This window comes from Heptranchias perlo, chromosome 5, assembly GCF_035084215.1.
Source record: "Heptranchias perlo isolate sHepPer1 chromosome 5, sHepPer1.hap1, whole genome shotgun sequence".
NCBI classification, from domain to species: domain Eukaryota; kingdom Metazoa; phylum Chordata; class Chondrichthyes; order Hexanchiformes; family Hexanchidae; genus Heptranchias; species Heptranchias perlo.
The window spans coordinates 110,955,003-110,980,469 of record NC_090329.1 but is presented as its reverse complement, the minus strand read 5'-3'; the positions used below and the strand labels follow the sequence as shown (position 1 = coordinate 110,980,469).

The window sequence follows — 25,467 nt, the reverse complement described above, 5'->3', positions numbered from 1 at the left end:
TAAGTGGGAGGCTTTCAAAAGTGTGTTAACCAGGGTTCAGGGTAAGCACATTCCTTATAAAGTGAAGGGCAAGGCTGGTAGAAGTAGGGAACCTTGGATGACTCGGGAGATTGAGGCACTAGTCAAAAATAAGAAGGAGGCATATGACATGCATAGGCAGCTGGGATCAAGTGGATCCCTTGAAGAGTATAGAGATTGCCGGAGTAGAGTTAAGAGAGAAATCAGGAGGGCAAAAAGGGGATATGAGATTGCTTTGGCAGATCAGGCAAAGGTGAATCCAAAGAGCTTCTACAAATACATAAAGGGCAAAAGGGTAACTAGGGAGAGAGTAGGGCCTCTTAAGGATCAACAAGGTCATCTAAGTGCGGAACCACAAGAGATGGGTGAGATCCTGAATGAATATTTCACATCGGTATTTACGGTTGAGAAAGGCATGGATGTTAGGGAACTTGGGGAAATAAATAGTGATGTCTTGAGGAGTGTACATATTACAGAGAGGGAGGTGCTGGAAGTCTTAACGCGCATCAAGGTAGATAAATCTCCGGGACCTGATGAAATGTATCCCAGGACGTTATGGGAGGTTAGGGAGGAAATTGCGGGTCCCCTAGCAGAGATATTTGAATCATCGACAACTACAGGTGAGGTGCCTGAAGATTGGAGGGTAGCAAATGTTGTGCCTTTGTTTAAGAAGGGCGGCAGGGAAAAGCCTGGGAACTACAGACCAGTGAGCCTGACATCTGTAGTGGGTAAGTTGTTAGAGGGTATTCTGAGGGACAGAATCTACAGGCATTTGGAGAGGCAGGGACTAATTAGGAACAGTCAGCATGGTTTTGTGAGAGGAAAATCATGTCTCACGAATTTGATTGAGTTTTTTGAAGGGGTAACCAAGAAGATAGATGAGGGCTGTGCAGTAGACGTGGTCTACATGGACTTCAGCAAAGCATTTGACAAGGTACCGCATGGTAGGTTGTTACATAAGGTTAAATCTCATGGGATCCAAGGTGAGGTAGCCAATTGGATACAAAATTGGCTTGACGACAGAAGACAGAGGGTGGTTGTCGAGGGTTGTTTTTCAAACTGGATGCCTGTGTCCAGCGGTGTGCCTCAGGGATCGGTGCTGGGTCCGCTGTTATTTGTTATTTATATTAATGATTTGGATGAGAATTTAGGAGGCATGGTTAGTAAGTTTGCAGATGACACCAAGATTGGTGGCATTGTGGACAGTGAAGAAGGTTATCTAGGATTGCAACGGGATCTTGATAAATTGGGCCAGTGGGCCGATGAATGGCAGATGGAGTTTAATTTAGATAAATGTGAGGTGATGCATTTTGGTAGATCGAATCGGGCCAGGACCTACTCCGTTAATGGTAGGGCGTTGGGGAGAGTTATAGAACAAAGAGATCTAGGAGTACAGATTCATAGCTCCTTGAAAGTGGAGTCACAGGTGGATAGGGTGGTGAAGAAGGCATTCAGCATGCTTGGTTTCATTGGTCAGAACATTGAATGCAGGAGTTGGGATGTCTTGTTGAAGTTGTACAGGGCATTGGTGAGGCCACACTTGGAGTACTGTGTACAGTTCTGGTCACCCTATTATAGAAAGGATATTATTAAACTAGAAAGAGTGCAGAAAAGATTTACTAGGATGCTACCGGGACTTGATGGTTTGACTTACAGGGAGAGGTTAGACAGACTGGGACTTTATTCCCTGGAGAGTAGGAGGTTGAGGGGTGATCTTATAGAAGTCTATAAAATAATGAGGGGCATAGATAAGGTCGATAGTCAAAATCTTTTCCCAAAGGTAGGGGAGTCTATAACGAGGGGGCACAGATTTAAGGTGAGAGGGGAGAGATACAAAAGGGTCCAGAGGGGCAATTTTTTCACTCAAAGGGTGGTGAGTGTCTGGAACGAGCTGCCAGAGGCAGTAGTAGAGGCGGGTACAATTTTGTCTTTTAAAAAGCATTTGGACAGTTACATGGGGAAGATGGGTATCGAGGGATATGGGCCAAGTGCAGGCAATTGGGACTAGCTTAGTGGTATAAACTGGGCGACATGGACATGTTGGGCCGAAGGGCCTGTTTCCATGTTGTAACTTCTATGATTCTATGATTCTATGCTGTGTAAAAAACAGTTTCCTCATATCACCTCTGGTTCTTTTGCCAATCATCTTAAATCTGTGTCCTCTGAAAGTTACCAACTCTTCTGCCACTGGAAACAATTTCTCCTTATTTACTCTTTCAAAATCCTTCACGATTTTGAACACCTCTATCAAATCTCCTCTTAACTGTCTCTGCTCTAAGGAGAACAACCCCAGTTTCTCCAGTCTCTCCACGTATCTGAAGTCCCTCATCCCTGCACTCTCTCCAAGGCCTTGACATCCTTCCGAAAGTGCGGTGCCCAGAATTGAACACAATACTCCAGCTGAGGCCTAACCAATCTTTTATGAAGGTTTAGCATAACTTCCTTGCTTTTGTACTCTATGCCTCTATTTATATAGCCAAGAATCCCATATGATTTTTTAAACAGTCTTCTCAACTTGTCCTGCCACCTTCAGAGATTTGTATACATGCACCGCCAGGTTTCTCTGTTCCTGCACCCCCTTTAAAATTGTACCATTTAGTTTATATTGCCTCTTCTCATTCTTCCTACCAAACTGCATCACTTCACACTTCCACATGCTAAATTTCATCTGCCATGTGTTTGCCCATTTCACCAGTCTGTCTATGTCCTCCTGAAGTCTGTTACTATTTTCCTCACTTTTTCCTACATTTCCAAGTTTTGTGTCATCTGCAAACTTTGAAATTATACCCTGTATACCCAAGTCCAGGTCATTAATATATATCGAAAAGGGTAGTGGTCCTAATCCCGCACCCTGGGGAACACCACTGTTCCTCCAGTTTGAAAAACAACCATTCAGCACTTCTCTCTGCTTTCAGTCCCTCAGCAAATTTTGTATGCTGCCACTGTCCCTTTAATCTCATGGGTTTTAATTTTGCTTACAAGTCTATTACGTGGTGCTCTATCAAATGCCTTTTGAAATTCCATATACACATCAACCCTCTCCATTACTTCATCAAAGAAATCAAGTTAGTCAAACACGATTTTCCTTCAACAAATCCTTGCTGACTTTCATTTATTAGCCCAGACTTTTCCAAGTGCCAATTTATTTTGTCCAGGATTATTGTCTCCAGAAGCTTCCCCACCACCGACGTTAGGCTGACTGGCCTGTAGTTGCCGGTTTTATCCCTCTCTCCTTTTTTGAACAGGGTGTAACATTTGCAATCCTCCTGTCCTCTGGCACCACTTCCATCTCTAAGGAGGATTGGGAGATTCTGGCCAGAGCCTCCGCAATTTCCACCCTTACTTCCCTCAGTAACCTGGGATGCATCCCATCTGGACTGGGAGACTTTTTAATTTTGAGTACTGCCAACCTTTTAAGTATCTCCTCTTTATCTATTTTTAATCATCTCCAATATCGCTACTACCTCCTCCTTTTCTGCTACATTGGCAGCATCCTCTTCTCCAGTGAAGACTGATGCAAAGTATTCATTTATTACCGCAGCCATAGCCTCTGCCTCCACAAGAAGATCTCATCTTTTGTCCCTAATCGGCCCCACCCTTCCTTTGACTACCCTCTTACTATTTATATGTTTATAAAACATTTTTGGGTTCCCTTTTATGTTAGCCGCTAATCTATTCTCATACTCTCTCTTTACCCCTCTTATTCCCTTTTTTAGATCTCTTCTGTACTTTCTGTATTCAGCCTGGTTCTCTACTGTATTATGAATCTTACATTTATCATAAACCTCCATTTTCTGTTTCATTTTAATCTCTATATCTTTAGTCATCCAGGGAACTCTAGCTTTGGATGCCCTTCCTTTCCCCTTCGTGGGAATGTGTCTATTCTGAACCCGAACCATCTCCTCCTTGAAGGCCACTCGTTGTTCAATTATTGTTTTGCCCAACAACTTCTGATTCCAATCCAGCTCGGCAAGATCCCCTTTTTACTCACTGAAATTAGCCCTCCCCCATTTAAGTATTTTTAGGCTCGATTGTTTCTTGTCTTTATTCTCCTTGCTGTCCTAACCTTAGCCGTTTATCATACAAGAAACAAATATAATCAACTCTAAACTCCTCGCTGCTGAAACCACCATTCTTGATGACTTGAGTACTCACCATCAGCAATGGCTCTGTATCTCCCGTTCTACTGATCAGATTTGCATTCATGCCAGACCCTTGGCTAGTCTTAATTATTTCAAATTCAATCAGCCTTCTCTTATCCTTTCAGCAGCCCTGTAATTCAGCTAATTTCCCAGATCTTTTCCTCTTCGCCAATTCTAATTCTTGCACTGTGTCTCTCTTCTCAACACTGGCCTCTTCTGACCTTATCCTATATTTGCCTCTTGCAGAATACCCTGCAACAAATCAGACTCTGCAAACTCGTTCCATTTGTTTATTACCATAAGTCAGTCAACCCGGATGGCTGTTTATTTTTTTGCAGCTTTTCTGTGCCTCAAACGCTGCCCTTTCACTCTTCTGACCCTTGTTCCTGTGTAGGGAAATAAATGATGTTCTTTTGGTTGGTATAAAAGGTTTCATATCTCAATTTCCATCAAAGCTGGGATTGCTTCTTGGTTCAATCATGCCTTCTGTTCTACAGTCTCAGGAAAAAAATAACCTGTTGCACATAGCATCTCGATCAGTCTGACACCTCCTGAGCCAAATTATCTCTGCTTGTAAGTTCTCTTAATCACTTGTTAGAATGTTCATTTGAAAGTGTCTGCTGCTGTTTTCTTAACTCTTCAGCACCCACCACTCCGTTTGCAAAGCTCTTTCACCATTTTCAAATTTAACCAACTGCATAGGGACAAACAGATCAGGAAGGTGAACACATGGCTAAAAAGAGTGGTGTGGGAAGGAGGGGTTCCATTTCACAGGACACTGGCACCAGTACTTAGACAGGAAGGAGCTGTACCGTTGGGAAGGGCTGCATCTGAACCGGGCTGGGCAGAAAGTATAAATTGGGTGGTAAAAAAGACATTAAACTAATAAATGGGAGGGATCTCAGTCAGAAACAATAGTAAAAATGATAGTTTAAAGATTTTAAAAAAGGGATAGGAACAGAGTTCAGGTCACAAACAGTGCTTCAGATACTCCAGGTGAAGGGAATAATAGGATAACTGAAGGAGTTACAGCAGGAGTGACAAATAAGAAATGTGTTAAGTTAAACGGTGTGAGAAAGATGGCATCAGGGCAGAAGGACAGATTAGAGCCTCTTGTCCAAATAAGAGTTTTATATGCTAACGCATGGAGTATAAGAAATGAATTGAGTGAATTAGATGCAGCTTACAGGGAATGACATGGTGGCCATTACTGAGACATAGCTACAAGCTGGTCATGATTTGGAGTTAAATATTCCAGGTTATAAGGTCTTTAGAAAGGATAGGGAAACTGGAAGCGGAAGAGGGGTGGCCTCATTGATTAAAGATACTCATACAACATTTGTAAGAGAGAATATAGGTAAGGGAAGGCAATCAATGGAGACTCAATGGTTAGAACTGATGAATAAGAGAGGACTTAAAACTGTAATGGGAGTTGTCTACAGGCCTCCTGATAGCAGCAGTGAAGTGGCAGAATGTATTAATTCAGAGATTAGAGAGGCTTGTAGCAAAAGCTGAGTTGTTTTAATGGGAAGCTTTAATTTTCATATATATTGGGAAGAGCAGAGTAGCTCAAGTCACAAAGGTACTGAATTTCTTGAGTGCATTCAAAATAGTTTTCTGGTGCAATATGTTCCAGAACCAACAAGAGAGCATTCGAGATTTAGTAATGAGTAACGAGCCAGACATAGTTACTAATCTAACAATAAGGGAACTTTTATCGAACAGTGATCATAATATGATCAAATTCAATGTTAGGTTTAAAAAGGTGAAACGTAACACAGCTACTAAGATTCCAGATTTTGGTACGGCTAACTTTAAAAGGATAAATGTAAGGAGTCGTACAACACCAGGTTATAGTCCAACAGCTTTATTTGAAATCACAAGCTTTCGGAGCTTTCCTCCTTCGTCAGAGATGAGATAGAGACTGGCGACAGCAAACTGGTCAAAAACTGTTATCAGGTAAAACAACAGATGAACAATGGGAGGTGTTCAAAAAAAGAATTTAGCATAATACAGGAGACCAGTATATACTCCTAAGGGGCAAGGGCTCTACTTACCAAATAAAACAGCCATGGTCGACAAAAGAGGTGAGAAATAACATAAAACTAAACGAAAGAGCAGACCAAAGTGCAAAGAATAGTGTAAATCTAAGGGACGGGGAGAAAGATAAACAGCCAAGGGAGACAAAAAAGATAGTAAGGGCTGCAAAAAGGGAATACGAAAAGAAACTTGCGAGAGATATCAAGATTAACACAAAAGTTTTTACAATTTTATTAGAAGAAAAAGGGTAGTCACGGGTAAAGTGGGCCCTTTAAAAACAGATGCGGGTAATATTGCAAATGAAAATAAAGAAATGGCAGACTTGTTGAATAATTACTGTGCGTCAGTCTTCACAGTAGAGGAAGAAGATAGTTTCCCTAGCATGTCAGGTATATTAATAATGAATCAAGGACTGGAACTCACTAAAGTTAATGTAAGCAAGAAAACTGAATTAGGAAAAAAAAATGGCACTAAAGACTGACAAATCCCCAGGCCCTGATGGTTTCTACCTGTAAAATAGCCTATTCTTACATACATATACACATAAGATTAGGATTTGGTTTACTCTCATATGATTCAGGTTTTTGCTTTCTTCTCACTTAAAGACACAGCAATCTTTGTAAGAAACAAGCCGTTTGAACCAAATCGAGCAAAGACACTCAGTCTGTGTATATTAGATGAGTTTCAGCTAATGTAAAAAGTACGTGTACCCAACACAAGTATAAGGATAAGGATAGGTATAAATGAAAGAGCAAAAAAAAAATCACAGCAGAGGACAAGATCTACCGTGCTGCGCTGCTGTCCAGGGGACTTGGAACCGGGTAATACAAACCTTGTATTCTGTTGTTGTCGCTTAAATACTATATGTGTTGATGATTCTGCTGATGTTATAATAAAGCCTTGTTATATGCAATTGGGACTGTCAAGTGAATTATTGGAAGGGTAACCTAGGGCCGAGTGCCCACAAAACGGGAACCCTGTCTCAACAAATTGGCAACTCTGGTGGGACTTGGCACATAACGAGACAAACGTAACAGAAGCAGAATCCCTTCAGCTTGTAAAGGGTCGTAATGTAACTGCTGGGGGAGGAAACTAGTTGGAGAGACTAGAAGCGAGGGCGCTACCCTCCTACAATTAGGCAGCAAGTAATAAAGGGAAATGGGACCGCATCCATTATGAGGAGAAAGCAAAAAGGTGGTGTAGTAAAATTAGGTAATCCTGGTTATGTCCAAAGGGGACGAACCGTACATGGAGACATGTGCCTGGATATGAGAACAGATCGGAACGAAGGAAATAAAGCCAGGCAAACAAGCAGAGCATTTGTGCAGATATGCGATGTGATTCTGCGCAATTAAAAATGAAGATAGGTTGAAAAGTTTAAAAAAGGAGGAAATGATGGAGCTTAAGTGCCAGAGCGACTGCGAGGAAAAGGAACTACAGCAGTCAGTTGAGAGTTTTCGCTTGCGAATCACTGAGTTAAGTGCTATGTTAGGAAACCAATCAGTGCTAGTGAACGTAATAGTTGTGCAAGGGTCAGAATAGGCAGCACAGGAGGGTGAGAGAAAGAAGCTTAAAAAAAGTAGAAAAGTTAAAACAGCAGCAAGGGGAGCGCTGAGGGAAGAGTCAGAAAGAAATAAGGAGATGGATAAACCTGACCACAGACAGTGTCAGAAGCAGATACAAATGCTAAGGAGTCAGTTAGGGTGGAAAACAGCTATGTTAGAAGCAGTGACCCAGGGAATTTGTGGTTTTGGAAGTGATGAATGTGATGAGATTAATGAGGGAGCGGCGTATCATAAACATGTTGATGATGATCCTCCTCCTAAGGGAGAACAGAACCAGGTAGAAGTGGTGTACCGGACAGTCCGGACTAATCCAGTGGGTCAAGTAATGAGTAATTACGAGGGGGGTTCCCAATCACCCATATAGATCAACAGGCAATGGCGCAAGAGATAGGTCTGATTAAAGAAGGAAGGGACCCATTAGAGCTCGCTCAGACATTCGTGGTCTTCATCCAGGGTCATCTTGAACTCGGCGATCCGGATCTTAAGCACATATTGTTGTATGGTTTGAATTTGGGCCTCAAGGCGTGGTTGGACCCAGTGGTCTTTATCGCCGCCACTAATTCTCAAGCCGTCAAAACTGCTATCCTTAAAGTGTTAGGAATTGGTCAGATTAATGCGATCGGTAAATGTAATCAAGGACAGCAAGATCACCCACAGGTGTTGGAGCAAAGATTGCAAGAGGTGTACGTTATGTCCCAACCGTTAGCTCCACCAGGGACCAATCATCGCAATCAGAAAGGATATAAGAAGCTGTTTCTCTCAAAGTTGACCCCGAAAGTTAAAATAGCCCTGGGAGCGGTAGTGAATGGAAACAGTGCTTGGGCCGCAATCATGACCGCTGTACTTCAGGCACATCAGAATGTACGAGCTTTTGGGCTGGGGATAATACCGGAGCAAAGTCTAGGGCGAAGTCTAAGGTCCATATGGTTGAGGGTCCGTACCCTAAAGGGGCTAGTGGGCGTGGCAGGGGTCAGAGTAGACAATAGGGCCGCGGTGTCGGAACAGGGAACAGAAATCGCCCTGTTGAGGAAGGCTGCTTTAACTGTGGTAAACTGGGACACTGGGCGAGAGATTGCCAAAGCGCACCCACTCGATCCGGGGGTAGTGGAGGTTCAGGACCAAGGTCCAACCACCCTCCTCCCTACGAACCCCCACAGATCAAAGATTGGACAAATTAACTGCGTTATTGGCTACTCAGCAATTAACTGGAGGTGGCCTCCCTCAGGTCCATTCGGTCCAGGCCTCAGCGCCAGCATTGGAGGGGCAAGCCAATTCATTCGGGCTCACAGTGACGGGGTTCTGGCCCCCATAATTATCCTGAAGTAAGGTTCCGGAGGACACGTGACAATCGGCCTTTCGTTACTGTTGCCTACAGCAGACATTAATAGTGGACACTGGTTCGAATGTCACTGTCTGATATCCCTTCGACTTTGCAGAAGCCACAGGGATTATTCATTCACTGCAAGGTTTTAATGGCTCTGTACAAGAATCTTATGCAAATGACTCATGTTGATCTGAATATGGATGGTATTCAGATGCGATTTCCTAATTCAGTCACGATGACTATGCCAATGAATAGGGGGTATTGGGATCTGATGCATTAACCCGGTACGGAATATTGATTGATTATGCTGACCATTGTTTGTGGATGAAAGATGCAACGGAACAACAGTGTAATGTGTCTTCCGCGATTACATCGATGTCTTTGCCGTGTATGCATTTAAGAAACCCGAACCGTACCCTCCCCCACTCGTTCTGACCCAGGCGTTCAAGCGATCTTGGACCAGATGGACGGGGTGACGGCTACATATAAATACGATTGTGGTCAGTTATACAAGGAAATAAGGGTTAACGGCCCACCGCACGATAAACGTAAACAATATCCGATTCCCACTGTGATCCATCAGGGGTCATTCACGGTGAATTCACCAATTTGGCCAGTAAAGAAACCAGATGGTAGTTGGCGATTAACAATTGATTACAAGAAACTGAACTCAGTCACACCTTCGTGTGCACCTGTTGAGCTATTCACCCGCGTTGCTGGCATAGATTCAGAGGACGGCCAAGATCTTTTCGACCCTCGATATCGCCAATGATTCTGGAGTGTTCCGGCTCACCCAGAGGATCTGTATAAGTTCGCCTTTACTTTCAACGACCAACAATATACCTGGACATGCTTACCACAGGGTTCCATAACTCCCCTACAATCTTCCACAAGTGTATGGCGTCTATACTGAAGGGATGTTCTCTCACTCAGTCTGTTCTACAATACATGGATGATATTTTGATTGTCACCAGAATGCGAGAACAACATCTCCTAGTACTTCGGGATGTTCTAGGCAGACTAAAGACAGCCGGTCTAAAGATCAATCCCAAGAAAGCTCAGCTACTACAATCAGAAGTATCTTTTTTGGGGATCAGTTTGGCGCACAACGGAAAGATGCCTGACACCCACAGGGTGGACATTATACAGAGGCTACCATTACCAGTGTCAAAGACAGCTCTCCAATCGTTTTTGGGGCTGATGGGGTACCAACAATCGTTCATTCCACTATTTGCAAACTCGTTAAGCCATTGTATGACTTACTCAAGGGAAATGATGATTCAGTTCAGTAGGATTGGACAGACAAACATAATGATGCAGTAACCGAGCTGAAGAAAGCGGTTACGCAGGCTACGTGCTTAATCTCTCCAGACCCAAATCAGCCGTTTCACCTGGAAGTGGCGGCCATGTCCGAAAGCCTAGCTGCCATATTGTGTCAGGAGGTGCACAGCCGATTGACACTGATCGCCTACACATCCCGACTGGAGTTGAGAAGACGTTCGACCCATATGAACAACGCCTCTTAGCAATCTTCTGGGCATTAAACATTTTACTTATATCACCGGGCTACAGACTTTGGTGTTGCATTCTCCCCACACACCTTTGAACTTGCTACTAAAGCCCAGTAACACGTTGGTATTGTCGCAACGACTGAACCACTGGACACTGTTGCTGATGGAACATGACCTCCAGGTCACCTCGAAAAAGACAATGCTCATTTCGCGTCTTTCATTATACCAAGGGGAGACACACACACACATGTCCCTTGCCGTTCCCTAGCCACAGTCTCCTTCCCTCTCCCTGGCCATTGTCTGAGGCTGAACCAGACCATTTGCAACCTTGGCGTCCTAACTGACCCCGAGATGAGCTTCCGACCACATATCCACTCCATCACCAAGACCGCCTACTTCCACCTCCGTAACATCACCCGTCTCTGTCTCCCCCCCTCAGCTCACCTGCTGCTGAAACCCTCATCTATGCCGGTGTTACCTCCATCTGGACTATTCCAATGGTCTCCTGGCTGGCTTCCCATCTTCCACCCTCCATAAAAACTTGAGGTCATCCAAAACTCTGCTGCCCGTATCCTTACTCGCTCCAAGTCCCATTCTCGCTGACCCACATTGGCTCCCGGTCCGGGAACGCCTCATTTTAAAATTCTCATCCTTGTTTTCAAATTCCTCCATGGCCTCGCCCCTCTCTATCTCTGTAACCTCCTCCAGCCCTACAAGCCTTCGAGATCTCTGCGCTCCTCCAATTCTTGCCTCTTGCACATCCCCAATTTAAATCCCTCCACCATTGGCGGCCATGCCTTCAGCTGCCTAGGCCCTAAGCTCTGGAATTCCCTCCCTGAACCTCTCCGTCTCCTTACCTCTCTCCTCCTTTAAAGATGCTCCTTAAAACCTACCTCTTTGACCAAGCTTTTGGTCATCTGTCCTAATATTTCCTTATGTGGCTCAGTGCAAAATTTTGTTTGATAACGCTCCTGTGAAGCACCTTGGGACGTTTTACTACATTAAAGACGCTATATAAATGCAAGTTTTTGTTGTTGGTGCCCATCTTACAGTTTGATCACCACCCAGTCCTGAAGACCCCAATAGACAATGCACAAAGCGTCGACATTGACGGCTCATCGTACCACGTAAATAGGAAACCACATACTGGATTGGCGGTGGTTACCCCTGAGCAGGTGCACCAGTATAAATGCAACACGCACTCTGCACAGTATGCTAAATTGGCGGCTTTACTAATGGCCATTCACATCACATCCGATATGGCTACCAACATCTATTTGGATAGTGCCTATGCTGTCAAAACAGTACTATCGTTGCCACTCTACTACCGGAATAACTTCTGTGCCGCAGACCAGAAACCGCTAGTACACGCAGTAATGCTCTCCCAACTCTGGGCGGCACTACAAGACAGGATGGCGCCTATCTACCTCGGGAAACTCAGGGCTCATAGCAAAATGTGTCCCCATCTACACACGGAAACTCACTGGCTGATCAACATGCTAAGACGGCGGCACAGCACAGGGCGCCATAGGAATCTACTCCCACGCAGCAGGTGTCAGTGCTGAACTCTCCATTTCCCTCCCAACCCCCCAACTGCGTTGACCTGCACGCCTTACAGAACAAGTATGAGCCCTACTGCCAGATTCGCAAGTGACACGACCAAAGGAAATCTATTCCACAACCAATGCCGTATGCCCACCATACGACTCTCCTGATCCATGAGTCATGTACGATAGGCCTGGGTGCCAATTTCCAGTTTTGTATGTGCGCCACCCAGTTATACAGAGGACTTCTTCCAAATCTTTCACTCAGTACCGATGGGCAGTCATGCGTCATCGGAAACTACCATCTCTAAAATTAAAGAATCAGCCTGGTGGCCCTCCCTTGAATCCGATATTGTTCACAGAGTTTGTCGATATTTAATTTGTTTGCAGCACGACCCAGGTGCGAGTGTTAAGAGCGTTTTTAAGATCGGCAAATCCGCCAAGTGGTCCTTGGACCAACATTCAAGTTGATTTTATTGGCTCACTACCACAAGCGCTGGGTGGTTTTGTTCACTGTCTAGTCATTTTGGATAAATTTACTAAATGGATAGAAGCTTTCCCAGTATGCACCAACTCAGCTTTAACCGCAGCTCGCGTGTTATTGTGCGAGGTGATCTGCAGGTGGGGAGAACCAATACAGGTGGACAGTAATCAGGGGTCACATTTCACAGGGAAAATTTTTGCCGAGTTACAAACAATGATGGGAACCAAACAGAAGTTACACATTTCCCATCACCCACAATCCTCAGGGGTGGTGGGAAAAGGGTAACCAAACCCCAAAAACGATGCTCAGGAAATTTTGTGCAGATCACCCCGCGCAATCGGCAAATATGCTTCTGATGTGTTTTTTTTTCAATTCGTTCATGGCATGTGGGCGTCGCTGGCGAGGCCGGCATTTATTGCCCATCCCTAATTGCCCTTGAGAAGGTGGTGGTGAGCCACCTTCTTGAACCGCTGCAGTCCGTGTGGTGAAGGTTCTCCCACAGTGCTGTTAGGAAGGGAGTTCCAGGATTTTGACCCAGCGACGATAAAGGAACGGTGATATATTTCCAAGTCGGGATGATGTGTGACTTGGAGGGGAACGTGCAGGTGGTGTTGTTCCCATGTACCTGCTGCTCTTGTCCTTCTAGGTGGTAGAGGTTGTGGGTTTGGGAGGTGCTGTCGAAGAAGCCTTGGCGAGTTGCTGCAGTGCATCCTGTGGATGGTACACACTGCAGCCACGGTGCGCCGGTGGTGAAGGGAGTGAATGTTTAGGGTGGTGGATGGGGTGCCAATCAAGCGGGCTGCTTTGTCCTGGATGGTGTCGAGCTTCTTGAGTGTTGTTGGAGCTGCACTCATCCAGGCAAGTGGAGAGTAGTCCATCACACTCCTGACTTGTGCCTTGTAGATGGTGGAAAGGCTTTGGGGAGTCAGGAGGTGAGTCACTCGCCGCAGAATACCCAGCCTCTGACCTGCTCTTGTAGCCACAGTATTTATATGGCTGGGCCAGTTAAGTTTCTGGTCAATGGTGACCCCCAGGATGTTGATGGTGGGGGATTCGGCGATGGTAATGCCGTTGAACGTCAAGGGGAGGTGGTTGGACTCTCTCTTGTTGGAGATGGTCATTGCCTGGCACTTGTCTTTCGCTAATGTTACTTGCCACTTATCAGCCCAAGCCTGGATGTTGTCCAGGTCTTGCTGCATGCGGGCTCGGACTGCTTCATTATTTGAGTGTTTAATGGCTACCAGAGCCACCCCACATTCTACAACCGGCAAATCGCCATACCAGCCTACGACCGGAAGTTTGATGAAGGCACCTGGTCACTTGTCAACCCCAACAGTTACACCAATATTGCAGGGAGCAGTTAATGAAAATTGGGTGCAAAAAAAAATGAAAGAATCAATTAGGACCACAAACGTGAACAATTGGACAAATCAAAAAAACAGATGAAAAGGTACTTTGACAAAAAGGTACGACCTTTTGAATATCAGGTCGGCAAGTCAGTAATGGTAATAGATTATGGAAAAAGGGACATCCCTTTACACCTAGATGGAATTGGATTGTTCCCCATAAATCGATAAAGCCAGCCCATTAGTATACCTGATTCAGAGTACTGGGAAGAATAATGTCAAAAGTAGCAGATAGTATCATATTAATCAACTTAAAACAGCGGGTTAAAAATATTGTTTTAAACTGAGATAGTAACAGAAACTATGATTGATATACAGAACCAAAAAAACTGGAAATGGAAATTGGATGGTATCTGCTGCTCGGACTAATATCCAGCCTGTGGGCGAGTCCACGGTCAACGACTCAAGCACTCAAGCATGCATCGTCACAGTCGGTGGAGTCGGGATAGAAAGCTTATGAACTGTATGCTGAATGTAACCAAAGTGATGACTTATCAGATCCCGGAAGGGTCGGGAGTTTGCGTTAAATGTTTGTGTGTTGGTCAAGACACAACCTTTGCGGGCGCGTGTACATTTTTGGGGATGGTCTAGTAATAACCACACCCTGGATAAAACTAAACCAGGGAGAATGAGAGAGGAAGCTATACAAGGAATTCCCACTAGAAGAAAAAGCATCGGCCACATGAACACTGAGGATATATGTTGGCCCCGGTTTTGGGAGTATAACGAGGGTTATGTCACATGTCTACTAAGGTCAGGAATCAGTGGCCAGTGGAGTGCCTCCCACAGCATGGGGGCCTGTCACTTACATAGTCGAACAGGCGGGGTTAGCAGTGATGCCTGAACACCCTCCACCCCACGGGGGCCGTGCTTGCACTCCAAGTTCAGACACTGTTGCAACATCAGCCAGCCCATCAATCTGTTGAAATTGGAAGTCACCAGGCAACCAGTTAGGCCCAAGCCTTCACCAGACACATCCATCCCTTTGCCCTGCAATGTTACTAGGACCAAAGAATGGTCTAGTAGTTGTCCCAACCTAAACAGTGCTATACACTGATTTACATTCAGAACTGGTACCGGTGGCGCTTAACCTCACCTCAGCCGGTTTACCTACCTGGTGTGATGAGACTTATCATGAGTTATACAAACACATGGTGCATGAAATATTCGATCAATTCCAGGAATATAACAGTATGAACCTAGGAAATAAACCCCAACCACTTAGTTAGTTCAGACCAAAACCGAATGAGACAACACACCATTCGCACAGGAAGCGAGACCTGCTGCAGGATGGGATATTGACAGGCATAGGAAGTATGGCAGGAACAAGCAGACTAGATCTTGAGGCCATGAACGACAAGATTCGGACAGCTGACCAACCAGATCAAAACTATAATGGGAAAATAAGCAGGGTTTGGAGGGGAAGGATTTGAGTGAAGTCAAAATAACTGACTTGTCAGTATTACAACTGATCGGCAAGACCAGCCAAGTTATCAATATGTTGAACGCATTAATTAACAAGACTAAACATGCCTTGAATGCGGCATCAAGGGCAGTTACTTGTACTACACGTATGGATCATGGTTGATCGAAGAGGTTAGAGACGGCCTTAGTCAGGTACAGCAGAGACACCTGCCTCAATGGGTCACTAATGACCAGCTTTTTGAATGGAATATCAGGCATATAACGGGGCAGTTACATCAGGTACGCAGGTTGACAAAAGCAACTGTTGTACCGCACAGTTACAATCAGACCAAAGATCGGCAACACAACACACCGGGACCCAATATTGCCATCCATAACGAGGTATACATAAGACTCATATGAAGACTCCCTATTTTACCACATGCTGACCCCAGCCCAATCTTCAGAGTAGAGAACACTGGAGTCATTCAGAGGGGAATGCTTGTGAGACATGAGCATGCACCCACCCTAGTGATTGTCATCAATAATTATACCTGGGTGCATGCTCATGTCAGGGTGCGACTTTAAGGAGGATACATGCTCTGCGCTTATGATGTTACCGATTACTATGTAACTGCCTGTGGGTTCGACCGAGACTACAGTAACATTAATTGTACTATGTCAGCGCAACCCAGCTGGCATTACCCTCTTAGTCATAGTTATTGGAGTAAAGGAGGATATTGCCTCACCAGTACAGCTACCGCATATCAGTATGGTGACCTGTCCCATCAGCCAGACCACCTTTTGCTTTACCCTGCACCTCCCTGCCACTATCAATGGACATACCTTGCTTAATGTCAAAACCCACACTCAGGTTAATATTACCATCTCAGACACCATAAAACCCAAACTTTACAACTACGCTGCCCAGTTTGGATATGATATCCCTCCAATTCAGGAAAACTTTATGGAATTAATTAGGACCCTTAATAATTCTGTCAAACAGCTATATCATTTGCAGCAATGGAATCAGGAGCGATCTGCAGATATAAAGAATTTGACCCCCAAAATTCAATGGTGGAAAAGTTTAAGTGATATCTCCACTCGCTCCTGGGTCAGAGTCGCATCATATGTCTTAGTGGTGTTACAAGTGGCTGTTGTTGTCGTGTTATGTATTGTGATGTGCTGTTTAAAGCATATGCATAAAAAGCTTTAAAAACGTGCTCATAGTCTGGAGCTAGCAGCCCTTATACTTGAAGGAGTAGATGTGTAGTCGTTATATTGAAAGGACAAAACTATGCTATACGCCCTCAAAGTAGGGAACTGAACAATAAAAATGTAAAAGAATAAAAGTTAGCTAGCTTATACTAAAAAGTGCCCAGCGCACAAAGGGTCAAATAGAAGACTGGAACGTAAAAAACAAGAACTGGCAGTTCTGCTGATGAGATCTCTATTGATCAGGGAACAGATGTTGCCGAGATGGTCAGTCTGCTGAAAGCAATTGTCAGCAATGTATGTCCTGCACAAGGTAATTGTCAAATCGAAGAAGTCAAAACATGTCCGTGTCGAGCAATTGACTTTCCATTGTGCAGATACAAATGGTGTCACTCAAGACCACGTTTGCCCAGGAAAAAGTATAAGATAAGTTTGACCAGCTCTGTCTTATCATTTCACATCGTTCACCTGACGAAGGGGAAAGCCTCCGAAAGCTTGTGAATTTAAAATAAAATTGCTGGACTATAACTTGGTGTTGTAAAATTGTTTACAATTGTCAACCCCAGTCCATCACCGGCATCTCCACATTATCAAACAAAGGAAACAAAGATAATCCCGTTAACTGTTAAATTACTTTTTTGGCCTTTGACCTTGATATTTGATAAACAACAAACAATCAGTCTGGGAAAGATCAATCAAGTACAGGGAAGTCACACTTCACTCTAAACAAGGACACAGTAATCTGCATGAGATCAGTCGATGGGAGGAAATTCACACATAATTGAGGCAAACAAAGACACAGCAATCTTTTTAAGAAACAAGCCATTTGAAGCCAAATCGAGCAAAGACATTCGGTCTGTGCATATTAGATGAGTTTCAGCTAATGCAAAAAGTAGACGCATCCAACACAAGTATAAGGAAAGCTACAGATGAAACAGCAAAAAAAATCTAAACATAGCAGAGAACAAGGTCTACCGTGCTGCGCTGCTGTCCAGGGGACTTGGAACCAGGTAATACCAACCTTGTATTCTGTTGTTGTCGCTTAAACACTATATGTATTGATGATTCTGCTGATGTTATAATAAAGCCTTGTTATACCCAATTGGGACTGCCAAGTTAATTATTGGAAGGGTAACCCAGGGCTGAGTGCCCACAAAACGGGAACCCTATCTCAACATGACATTTAGAATAAGGTTTGTCTGCAAAGAGAGAGGTCTTTTGTTAGCAAAGAATGCTGATAAGGGATTGATGGTCTCATAGATAAGGGGGTAGCCTATGTCACAAACTAACAAGAGAATGATCAACAGATCAGTTAGGAAACTTTTAAGGGATGGCTCAGCCCTATAAAGATCTTAAGCTTTCCTTTACAATTCGTAGAGAGAGACAAGAACAAAAGAATCGACGAAGGTTACATTCTCTATCCAGAGTGAAAGAGGGTAATATCATTCATTTCTCTGTATGACTATTGCTTAAGACATTGAGCGTGTCAAAACTCAATTGAAATCAATAAAGATTATTTGCAACTCGAAATTGGTGTCAAGTCCAAGACCCTTACACAAACCAGGGTTTTAAAGGAAGTAGGTGAGGAAATTGCAGATGCTTTAGCCATTATCGTCCAAAGTGCTCTCGATTTAGGAACTGTCCCATTAGATTGGAAAATTGCAAATGGAACTCCATTATTTAAGAAAGGTGAGCAAGAATAACCACAAAATTATAGACTTGTTAGTGTAACATCTGTTGTGGGGAAGTTATTGGAATCTATAATTAAGGACAGAATGACTGGGTACTTAGAAAAATTTGAGCTGAATAGAGAGCGCCAACATGAATTTGCAACGGGTAGATCATGTCTAACGAACCTAATTGAACTTTTTGAGGAAGTAACTGAAGTAGTAAACAGGGGATGTAGTTTACATAGACTTCCAGAAAGCATTCGATTAGGTTCTACCTAAGAGACTGTTAGCTAAAATTAAAGCTCACGGAATTGAAGGCAAATTATTGACCTGGTTAGAAGATTGGTTAGGTGGGATAATGGGTACGTACTCAAATTGGAAGGGACTAGTGATGTCCCACAAGGACCTGTGCTGGGGCCTCAACTATTCACTATATTTATTTATTAACGACTTCAATAACGCAATAGAGAGCCATATCTCCAAGTTTGCTGATGGCACAAAGATAGGTAGCATAGTAAGTGGTGTAGACAGGAGCATAAAATTACGAAGATAAACTGATAAAGTGAGTGGGCAAAACCGTGGCAGATGGATTTCAATGCAGGTAAGTGTGAGGTATTCCATTTTGTACCAAAAAAGGATAGATCAGAGTATTTTTTTAAATGGTAAAAAGCTAGGAACAATGGAGGTCGAAAGAGATTTAGGGGTCCATCTACACGGATCATGAAAATGGAGTGGTCAGGTACAAAAAATAATCAAAAAGGCTAATGGAATGTTAGCCTTTATATCTAGAGGAGGAAGTTTTGCTTCAGCTAAAGAAAGCGCTAGTTAGACCACATCTGGAGTAATGTGCACAGATCTGGGCACTATACCTTAGAAAGGATATAATGGCTTTGGAAGGAGTGCAGCACAGATTCACCAGAATGTTACCAGTGCTCCAAGGGTTAAATTATGAGGCGAGATTACATAAACTAGGCTTGTATTCCCTGGAATAAAGAAGGTTAAACGGTGATTTGATTGAAGTTTTTAGGATTTTGAAAGGAATTCATAGGGTCGATAGAGAAAAGCTTTTTTCACTGGGAGTCCAGGACAAGGGGACATAAGCTTAAAATCAGAGCCAGGCCATTCAGGAGAGAAGTGAGGAAATACTTCAACAAAGGGTGAAGAAGCATGGAACGCTCTCCCACAAAAAGCAGTGGGATAGATAGATTTTTGCTAGCCAAGGATATTAAGGGATATGGAGCCATGGCGGGTAAATGGAGTTAGGATACAGATCAGCCATGATCTGATTGAATGGCGGAACAGGCTTGAGGGGCTGAATGGCCGAATCCTGTTCCTACGTCCTCTGATTTCAGTAGAACTCCCATATCTCCACCATTGTAGCAGCTACTTTCAAGAAACTCAGTTTCCTTCCCCCCTCCCACCGCCTCCCGAGACAATTATTCTCCTCAGCAACTCTAAATTCTCCTTAAACTCCAAGTCCATCCAAGACTTGAATACTGCTCCCGTATTTGGAAAGGCTCTCGCATTCCTAAACGGAACAGGAGAAGAACTCCTTCTCACACCTGTACCTTTCTCTCTCCATTGAATCTTTTCTGGTTGTTTAATTTTATTACTATTGTCAATGTTCGTCTGAACTTTCTGCTTTGATTCTTCCAAAGCTGACAATGCTCTTTCTCTTCTCTACATTCTCACTGTGTTGAAAGCAAGGTTCATCACACTGTCCCATAATCATTCTTTGCCATCAGTCGAAAGCTCTGCAACTCTTTGATTCCCTCAGTTCTTACTTTGTTGTACAACCTTAAAACGATTAAATCTCAAACTTGGCATCATCTAATCATACCTCCCTAATTTATCCAGTCTTTTTTTACTCTTTTCAACCTTGGTGGTGGTCTGCACTATAAATATTGGTATACCACATGGTGGTAGGACACAATCTGCCTTCGGTACCCATCATGTAAATTCCTAATCTCACCTGTCAAGTATGCAAGAAAATGTGTTCCTTGAGTAGAAGGAGAATGGATGGAGAGAAGTCATTAAAAATATCTAAATATAATAGGAAAACTGAGTTGACCCATTGTCCTCTCATATCCCACACAGTAGCCAGCTCAAGAACAACTTTCACAGAGGCAGGAAAATGATTGTATTCATCATTAGGGAAATTTTAAAAAAAATTCTCCGCAATTCTTTCCACTGCCCTTCTATCCCATTGACTCCTTTATGGGCTACAATTCCACAGGTGTCAGTCATACTCTTATATCTCATCATTATTCATGTTTATTCAAGAGTCCATGGTTCACGTTTAAGCCTCAACAACAAATATTGACCATTCAGTAGCAGAGGGCATCATGGCCAAGTTCAATCCTGGCTGATTTCCTCCTTCCTAACTGAGGACCATTGAGGTTATTTGTAGCACTTGTTACATCTGGGTGTTTACTCTATTCTCCTTGGGTTTAATGTCACTGACCACTCCTATAAGCAAACCTCACTTGCCCTACATCACAGTATGCCTTCTCCCTGTCCAAAATCTAAGTAAACGTAGTGAGACTCATGGGTCAAGCAAAGAACGTTCGTTATTCTACTTCAGCTTATTGGATAGATCACATGTTGCCACTGGATCACCTCAACTTCAACAGATGAAATAATATCAAACCAAAGTTCATGCTATAAACCATTAGACAAATTTAAACAGATCAAAACAGATATTTACAGGAATACAAACTTTTACTAATCTATGCACCCTTACAATCAACCCAGCTGAGATCAGATAACTCAGTACAGGCTGGGGATCAAACCTGGGACTATCCTGGTTCATATGGCTTAGCTAATCAATGCACAAACTATGTCTGACAGCTTTGACTAATTCAACATACTGTAAATTTTCTCCCCCCATAAAAGTTTCTTCTCAACATACCGCATTCATTTTAATCGATTTTTTTTTCAAATGTTCAAATCTTTGATATGTATGCATATGTGCACTTTATCATCATTATCTTGCCACCCTAGTCAGAGATAAGTGATTGCAGCTCCCTCGGAGTAGACACTGTAATCAAAAGTGGTACAAAATTACAGCTTTACTTACTGGGGATGGGTGGGGGAAAGAGGAGTGAACGTCTTATTTTACAGTGATTTTGGTACAAGGTGATCGCCTTCAGTGTTAACTCAGAGGAAAATCAGCTCATGCTGGAGTGGTATTTTTACTGTCAATTCCAACATATTATTTTTCTTTATGCTACCAAGTTTTACTCAATGACAACCCTGTAACATAAATGACCTCATACTAGTGCCACAAGAGGTAGCAAAAGCTTCCTGGAGCAATCTTTCCACGACTGGGGGAAGGGGGAAGGGGGAATGCTGTCGGCAGAAAGCAAAATAGCTCCCGCCAGCGATACCTTTTTAGTTGCAGCGGCGAGCGGACAGACTTCTCAGCCCATCTGTACAAGGCAGTAATACACTTTCACCATCGTTGGCCAGTGCAGACCCTCTTCATATATCAGGCAAGGTATCCATCAGATTGTCAAAGTCACAAAAACAATTTTTGTGCTATCTATGCAGATCTAACTCTTGCTACTCTTAGTTGTCCCATTGTTGTTGAATCTGCCCTGCAGTACTGGCATCAATAGGAAAACTCAATTATAATAGGAAAGGGGTACCAGCCCGGCAAGGTGAAACTGATAAGAGCAATGAATTGGGTTTACTTTTTGATTGATGGAACTCAAAATTGAGTTGAGAAGATGTTGGAGCAAAGGAGATCATTTTTCCTGGGAAGAAGTTTTGACATCTTGCTATACATATGCTTCCATTGCTTTTAAAAAACTATATTTTATCTTTAAACTAAACTATTTAGTTTAGTTATTTAAAACAAAAGTTATTTGCTAATACACCCAAGGGAGCAGTCTTCATAATGTTTGCCTATATAGCATTGATCTCCATAACCTTACAAAGCTCCAAACATTTTGAAATAGAAATAGAAAAAGCTAGAAAGGCACAGCATTTTGGATACATCCTGGAATGCCATCTTATCTTTCACTTTCAGAGCTGACTGAACTTCCAGCATTTTGACCTTTTATTTCAGATTTCCTGTTTCTCTCCATTTCCCTAATGAGGAGATTTGATAGAGGTGTTCAAAGTCATGAATGGTTTTGATAGAGTAAATAAGGAGAAACGGTTTCCAGTGGCAGAGGGGTCAGTAACCAGAAGACACAGATTTAAGATGATCGGTAAAAGAGCCAGATGCGACATGAGGAATTTTTTTTTATGCAGCAAGTTGTGATGATCTGGAATGCACTGCTTGAAAGGGTGGTGGAAGCAGATTTAATCGTAACTTTCAAAAAGGAATTGGGTAAATACTTGAAGAGAAAAAAGCAGAGGAATGGGACTAATTGGCTAGCTCTTTCAAAGAGTCGGCACAGCCACAATGGGCCAAATGGCCTCCTCCTGCGCTGGACCTACTATGATACTATGAAATAGATCTGCGATTGAACCTGGGATTCACTTGGGCTATGTGGTTCAGTCACTTACTGGATAGGCTTGCTGTGGCAGCAGAGGAGAGCATCAAGTCAATGTTTGATGCAAGGCTACACCAATTTACATCAATGACTTGGATTCAGAAACACAATGCAAATTGGTCAATTTGGCATATCAGTGGAATCAAAGGTGATGACTCAGAAATTACAGAATGAGTTAAATAAAACATGCGAGTGGACAGAGCAATGGCAGATAAAATTTGAAGTACTGCAGTTAGGAAGTAAAATATACTTTACAAATGGTGCTGATATTCTAAGGATGACGGTGAGAGAGACTTGGGAGTCCGGGTAGACTCGATGCTAAAGATGTCCAACCAATGTAGAGCAGCAATTAACACAGCCAATAGAATGTTGAACTACGTGGTCTAAACAGTAAAATACAAGTCAGAGGAAGTTGTGACGAAACTGTGCAGTGCTCTGGTCAGACCACACCTCGAGTACTATGTCTAGTTCTGGTCACCGAGAAACAAAGACAACATTCAAGCATTGGAGGCAGTGCAGGGAAGAACCACAGGGTTGATCCCTAATGTCAAGGGTCTGAGTTATGAGGAAAGACTGGAGACACTTGGGCATTTCAGCCTGGAAAGGAGATGTCTGTGAAGTAATCTTAGAGTTACATAAAATCGTTAAAAGGATAGAAAAGGTAAATCCAGAATATTTTTTTTTATTCGTTCACGGGATGTGGGCGTCGCTGGCGAGGCCAGCATTTATTGCCCATCCCTAATTGCCCTCGAGAAGGTGGTGGTGAGCCGCCTTCTTGAACCGCTGCAGTCCGTGTGGTGACGGTTCTCCCACAGTGCTGTTAGGAAGGGAGTTCCAGGATTTTGACCCAGCGACGATGAAGGAACGGCGATATATTTCCAAGTCGGGATGGTGTGTGACTTGGAGGGGAACGTGCAGGTGGTGTTGTTATTATAAATTAAATTGCGAGAGTAGGATAAGCGGGTTATCAAACTAGTAAACAATGAATTTAGGACTGGTATCAAGAAGTTCTTCACATAGAGCGATTAACACTTGGAAGGGACTCAGACAGTAGTGGGAAACCATGGAATCATTTAAGAAACAATTGAATGCAGCAATAGCAGGGGGGTAGGGTTGAAACTATCATGTCCTTCTGGATGGGTGAGTTAAGATGGGGAGAATGGCCTTCCTCATCTGTAATTATCTTGTCAGCTTGTAATAGAACATCACAGAATATCAGCAAAAACATGAATCATCAGGATGCACACTGATGATTCATGTTTTTAACTATAACAAAAATTAAATTTTAAATTTAGTACAAAACTATTTTGGCAACATTTGGGATTGTGGGTTCTGATAGTTTAACATCAACTGAACAGTTTTAGAATAACATGCAATTGCTGTGGCAAGAATCACACTGTATATGGGTGCCAGTGTGTGGATCCTTTGATCTTATACCATTACTTATACAGCTTGAGAAGAGAGAAGTAATTGTACAGTCGAAGCAAGCAGAAGACAATAGCAGAAGCCTTTTCTCAAATGCAGCACAGTATTCATTACAAACAAGCAGAAAAGGAAGGATACAAATTACCGTTAATGGTAGTCAGCTAATAGGAAGACAGAAATTTCATTAGCATTTAAGAGAAAAGATTTTTTATGACCTACAGTTGCTTTCCATTATGACTCACTTAAGTAAAAGAGGAGAAAAAAAACAATACTAAATTTACATAAATGCTTCAGACTCAGTCATCCTTGATTAGTGGAGCTCTTTGTAATGCATGCTAAACATGAACATGTGTTTTCACTAATTAGTATTAGCATGAAAGTGCATAGCTTGGTTTTATTACTTAGAAATCAATGCACCAGGAGAAAAAAGCTCGGATTTGAAAGTTTTGAAAGAGCTTAGCGGTCGATACTAGATGCCTTGGCTTGGAATTCTATACATTATTAAAATGTTCTACATGGCATGCACCTCCTGTCCACAACCCAGAATTCCTGTGCCACAATTTTGAGTCAAGCTTTTGTCAACATTGAAACTGCTTATGCCAACGTTTATAATGGAAAATCTATCTGTAAATATTTATAATGGCAAAACAATCTCAGCATGTAAACATTTTGCCATTGCAATTTGTTAATGAACCAATCAAATCACTCAAAATTCTTTTGAAAAATATTCATCTTCCATTTTTTCCTCAGTAACTGAAATGTCTATTGCCCAAAAAAAATGTTTTAAACATCTTAAACCAAATTTTAAAAATAGCATTTTTCACAATAATTGAAATGTCTTTTAATGCCTTCCTACAGTTTTTATTTGAAGACCTCAGCCTGAGTTTGGATGCGATATTATCGCCTAGAGCAGTGACTTAGTTGAGGCAGATCCTTTAGTCTAAATATGAACAGTTTTCAGCTTTTCACGATGATGGAATGCTTCTCTTTTAGGACTCAACTGCAATGGGGTCAAATAATATTCGAGCCTACCATGTTAAAAATAGATGCTGTTCATTGCTGGAAAAAAAGTCTTTCACTTGCAAATAGATTGAAGCATCCAACAGGAGAAAAATAATTTTCAAAAGTGGAAGAACCAGTCCTGGCAACGCGGGGCTGATGTTCGTCCTTGCTGCAGACCTGATTCCAGGAGATGACAATACATTGAAGGCTAC

The 25,467-nt window shown here is 42.8% G+C and overlaps 1 protein-coding gene across 3 annotated transcripts in view; it reads right to left on the bottom strand.

Moving 5' to 3' along the window:
* Positions 1–25,467, bottom strand: part of afg1lb (AFG1 like ATPase b) — a 156,641-nt gene that overhangs the window by 90,434 nt on the left and 40,740 nt on the right. The window lies entirely within an intron of this gene.